Source organism: Ictalurus punctatus, chromosome 11 (genome assembly GCF_001660625.3).
Source record: "Ictalurus punctatus breed USDA103 chromosome 11, Coco_2.0, whole genome shotgun sequence".
Lineage (NCBI taxonomy): Eukaryota > Metazoa > Chordata > Actinopteri > Siluriformes > Ictaluridae > Ictalurus > Ictalurus punctatus.
Window position 1 is genome coordinate 14,095,408 of NC_030426.2, and position 6,000 is coordinate 14,101,407.

Consider the following 6,000-nt stretch of genomic DNA (forward strand, 5'->3'; position numbering starts at 1 on the left):
AAAGGTGAAAACACAAATGAGTCACTAACATATATAAAAACGTACTTGTATGTTGATCACACTTCCTGTCAATTCAGACAGGTATTGACAGGAAGTTTTTTAGGAGAATGGCTTTGGAGAGAACACTGAGAGGCAAGGCTCTATTTGTTTGGATTTTGATTTTCAAATCAGCTAGCTTCAGGTAACAAAAATGCTGACTGTGCCTTTAAGTTATTAATGAGTCTTTATTGGTCACATATACATATGCACAGTGAAATTCTTTTCTTTGCATACCCCAGCATGCCAGGAAGTCAGAGCACAGGGTCAACCATGATACAGTGCCCCTGGAGCAGAGAGGGCTAAGGGCCATGCTCAAGGGCCAAACAGTGGCAGCTTGGCAACCCTGGCGCTTGAAGGCCTAACCTTCCAATCAGTAACCCAACGCCTTAACCACCAAGCCACCATTGCCTTATTAGCAGTTGCTTGACTATTGTTTAATACCAGTTTGCCATTTTTTAATACCACTTGAAAACCAAATTGGTACACACTGATCTATGTACTATTTGATGATTATCTGTGATCATATAAGTAATGAAAATTGTTTCACTGCGTGACAAGTTTTGGAGCTCTGACTATATTATGCAGAACTGGTCATAAAGCACCTTAATTATCTGTGGAGCAACTGAAATTTCCTCAAGACTTAATCGCAGTCTTTGTAATTGGTCTATATTAATGTTACTTATTTATGCAGAAAGATTTATAATTTGTTCTTTCAGAGACAGTACTATATTTCCAGATGTATGTTGTAATGTGAAACCAACAGTGGCGTCTGGTGGTGATATTAGACAGTTTCTACTTATTATCTCATCATTACAGCTAACATTTTGAAGGAGAGCCATGACCAAGTGGACCAGCCACCAGCCTAATAAAACTGCAAAACCACTCAGACTTTTGTCACTGGTGCAAATGGTGCTCTTGCTCACTCAAACATGTCCTCTGTTTAAGGGATAATGCACTAGGTGTGTTTTCAGGCATTGAATCAAAGGGGAGTCAGCTCCTTCATAAGTGGTTCACTAGTAAGGAAACAGTGGTATGTTTATGCTAAAGCTTTGCTATTTAGTTCTCTAGGATTTTTTTTTTTGACAATCTTTTAATGAGACATGTTATAATTACAGTATGCCTGGGATGATATTTACAACACATTGCAAATAAACCGTAGAAAGTGACTAACTTTTTAATTAAATGGATGGCAGTTTCTTAAATGAGATATTGAGAAGTATTTAGATTTATGAAACACTTTGACTAAAGATGGAAGTACAACAGAACTCATAACACAAGGTAACAAAGCATAACAAGAGTGAAAATTACTATGCAGAAATGGATGGAAAACATCAGAGACCAGATGCTACAGATTATGTGCACAAAATTGTAATCATTTGAGGTGTGCATCTCCTTAACTGAGACAGTACAAAGTGCAACTCTATACTTTAGCAATGCTATACTATTTTGAGCTGCTTTATTGTAATACAATCTAACACAGTTAACATTGTGCTAACAGTTCAGTTTTAATTACACCTCCTTCACTGTGTCTGATGGCAGGGAGGCTACAATAAGAAGTCCTAATTTAATAGATTCTCAATAAAGAATGCTAATTTGCATGTGCAAATTGTATGCACAGAAAGTGGCCATGTTGGAGGGGATTTATAGTGAGAAAATTACATAAATAATGCTGAATGCAAAGTAGTGGGATTTCAGCTGGTTCCTTGCCTTGGAGAACTGCTTTTTCTTAGCGTCTTCAATAGTTATTTCCTGTGTCATTCCGCTTTATTACAAATAACTTTATTCATGGACCTTAATGCCCTGCGATGGACTGGCACCCTGTCCAGGGTGTACCCCGCCTTGTGCCCGATGCTCCCTGGGATAGACTCCAGGTTCCCCATGACCCTGAAAAGGAGTAAGTGGTAGAAGATGAATGGATGGATGGATGGATGGACCTTAATGGTGTGAATTCTTTGTATTTCCTGATTTCATGAGTTAATACTGATGTCTGGTGAAAATTTCATGCCAACAGACATCACTGACAACATGAACACTGAAGGCTTCTGCAAAATTTGCCAAGCCTTCTCTGCTCAAGGCTGTGTAGTTGTCTATGCAACATTAGGAAGCCCCACCAGCCAGCTACAAGTGACGAATCCCAGTACTGTAAGGCAGTGTCCACTCTATGTAACTGACTTCTCTGCACAATTTGACACACATGACAGAGATCCATAGTGCCAAAGTTTCCTACTACCATGTTTATTGGACTTACTAGTTAAACAGCCATGTGGTGAGTATGATTTGTCCAAAAGAACCCATGCCACACCCTCTTCATCTCCCTCCACTGGTTTCTTGTAGCTGCACACAAGCCCTTGATGCTCACGTACAAGACCTTGTCTGGAACAGCACCCCCTACCTCAACATTGTCCTTGAAGTTTATGTTCTCTCATGCAACCTGCAATCAGTTAACGATTGATGCCTGGTAGTGCCTACTCAGTGAGGCACGAGGTGCTTTTCCAGAACCTTCAAACTGACTGTTCAAACAGGTGCATAAATATATAACCCTATTTTATCCACATTATATCAGCTGCCAGTAAAATTTCACTACTAGTGACCTATAAAGCACTAAATGTACCTCACCCCACAGAATTGAAGTGAATGTTTTGTTTTATTATGATCCGCTAGGTCCATTTTAGTCAAAAGGTTCAGGGTTTTTTTTATGAGTACATAGAATTATGAAAACTACAGTAAGGGGCATTTAGCTTCCTTAGATCCACAATGGATTCCACCTGCCTCTGTTGAATTATAAAATATCATTTAAAAAGACCCTTGTCAAGTACTTTGGCCTATGCATCTTCATGTTTGTTTCACTAGTGGCAGTTTCACTGTTATAATTACTATAGCCAATCAGTTTGTGTCTGGTATCACTGTAGGACAGAATCTTGTATTTGTGGTCATTGGCAAAAATGTAAATGAACTGTAAAACCCAGTGGACAGATCTTTTAAATTTGTGCTGTACATAGTGTGGATTTACATGTAGAGCTTAATCAGCCTGTACAACTCATGAGGCAACTTGTATATTTACTGGAGGCATGGATCTCAACCCTAATGCTTCTTCATCTATCATTGGAGCCATTATGAATTTTCTTTAATCGGGTTGCTTATTCAATGCATTCTTTGATGAAATTGGTATATTGTGGAATAACTCAGTCATTTACTTGGGTGGATGCACTATGAAATGGTTTAGGTAGCTGTATTTGGTAGAGGATCTGAACATCAGAATGCTCTGATGGCAGACTCTCATCACTGTCCCCCAAAGTCATGGGTCTCAAATTTTTAGACCCAGAAGCAGGCACTGAGAGTATCTCAGGGTCTTTCTCTGTATGCAAGAATGCTATGCTAAGCTCCTCCAAGCTTTTGTCTATATTGCACTGTTATTGCTTACATCTCATTTGATAGTGTAGATTTAACAATAACAAAAACCGGTGTATTATCAAGAAAGATTTAGAGTACTATATATTAGAGCTTTTGAATCTTCAACTAGTCTATAAGACAAGAGTGGGAAGTGGACGAATGTGGTGTAGCAGGGAACTTTTATAAGATATAAGGTCAAGATGTTAGGTCATGGGTACAAGGTAACACTTGCGCTATTTGTACTCGGCAAGGAAACAACTGCATGGAAAATCTGCATGGGAAAGTAGAAGTCTTACTTTGACCTTCAGTTAATTCAGCCAGTGCAATCCTGTCAATAACAATATTCCGTCTGTCATTTTAGCCCATAATCTACTGCTTCCAAGTACAATATTTTATGTAATAGCAATATATAGCAAGCGTTTCTTATATTTGACCATTGATGTGTTAAATTGCTTTGAGTTAGTATGAGAACATACTAACATCAGCTAATACAGCTGAGCAACACAAACTGTTCTGCATCACTGTTCTATCAATGAAAAAAAAATATGTGTGAGGTCAAGGGAAAAAACTAAAAGTGCTGTTCTGATAAATTCATCCATTAATCAGAACTATAGATTAATGGGTTTCATTGCAAGCTAAGCAAAAAATAATGGCAGACTACACACAATCCTTACTAGAATACTTACTTAATAAAAAAAAATCCTTAGATAATATAACTTTTTGTGATAAATATTCAAAATAATGGCATTTAATTGCCAATTAGTTTAGTTGCAAATTATATATGTTTTCTTTTGCTTGGAATCCCTGACTTTTACATCGCCTACTATTAAGGATGACAACAGTAGAAGAAACAAATTACATATGCATATGAGCCAGTTTCTAATATAATAGTGCAGAAATTAAGCAACAAAATGTCTTTTTAACGTACTATAGTTTCCCATCAAATAGAGATATCACATATTTTGTAGAATTAAAATAAAGCAGTTGTTCTTCTTAGCATCCCACTTTTCCTGCTGGTCTGTTTGTTGTAGAAGGCAAATGCTAAAGCCAAATACAGAACAAGTTCTGTTGATTATGTGTACAACTCAACATGGTCAACATATCAAATAACCATATTTAAGCAAAAGTCTAGTATATGAGTTTTGAAACATACATTTTAAAGTACTAAACCTTTTTTTGTGTATAAGAAATACAGTAGATTGGCAGAACTTGAACAATCCTCTGTGTGTACCCTCTTTAGAGTGTTATTAACTTGTGTTTGCTTTAGCTTTTCTGTATTGACATTCTAAACCGCCAATAAGAGCAGTACTGACATTCATTACTAATTCAACATGCTAAATCCCTCAAACAGTCACTAATGAGGCGGCACCAGCAAACATGGTGTGGAACACGCCACAAAAACTACGGGACCCTACAGTCAACATTCAGCTTGGTGTGTCTGGGCCTGACATACAGTCTTGTTTGTAATCTTTTAAAGACTACAGCTAATAATGATTCAGATAGTATGCTCTTCCATGTTATCATTCCTATAACTTACAACCAATAAAACTGCAGTTTTACTGTCCTTTATAAATATCAATTTAGTGAAGTGTTTGAGTGTTTGTGAAGTGTTCATCATTTGTAATAAAAACAAAACATCTGGACAAAGACAGACGAGCATCATCATCCTACTGCTTTTAAACAAATAAACTTCATTAGATTTCAACCCTCACATGGGAATCGTTCACCTCTCTGGGAATGGATTAATAAGATGCTGTTATAAATAATTAGGTGACATCCATAATTCATCCATGGTAATATAACCTCATGAATTTAAATGTTTTTGCTATGACAAAAATGAAGGGAAAAAATATTGTTGAATGCAGGACCTCAATATGGAGAAAGCTTTCTCAGAACTTTAAAACTACATCATTTCCCTGTTGAACGTATACATATCAGTTTGATTAGAGTTGGCACAAGCTTTTTCCTATTGCTTCTTGCTTTTAAATTGTTGTGATCTCATTTTTTTTTTTTTATTTGAATTTCATTCCAATTTCAATCACACATGTATACTCAACATTATTTAGTGATGTTGTAGGGCTGGGCGATAAAACGGTATCGGTATTTATCGACAATACACCTTTATTGGTAACGATAGATAAAATGTTTGGTATAATGCTCGATAAAATGTAAACTGACATAATGTTTGGTTGCATGAACAACCCTCAAACGTGCACCGTCCCTGGATCATTAACAGCCTATCATATGCCTTGATAAAGGAGTGTGCTACAAGTAAAAAAAAAACAGCCATAACAAGTTGTGTATCTGAGGGGTTCGGATGCATCAACACCATGTGACGTCAGAACACATGCGAGAATGAGTTCGGAGCCTGCCGAGAAGACTGTGAATAAAGAAGGACGTCAGCTCGCCATTGTGGCAGTTTTTTTCTTTCTTTTCATCTGACCAACATCTGAACACACTGTGTGTAAGCTTTGCTTAAAAAAAAAAAATCCCCAAAAAAACAGCAAAAAAAACTCCAACACATCCTGGCCAAGGAGAAACAAGCTGCGAGAGACTTGTCGTGTGCATGCA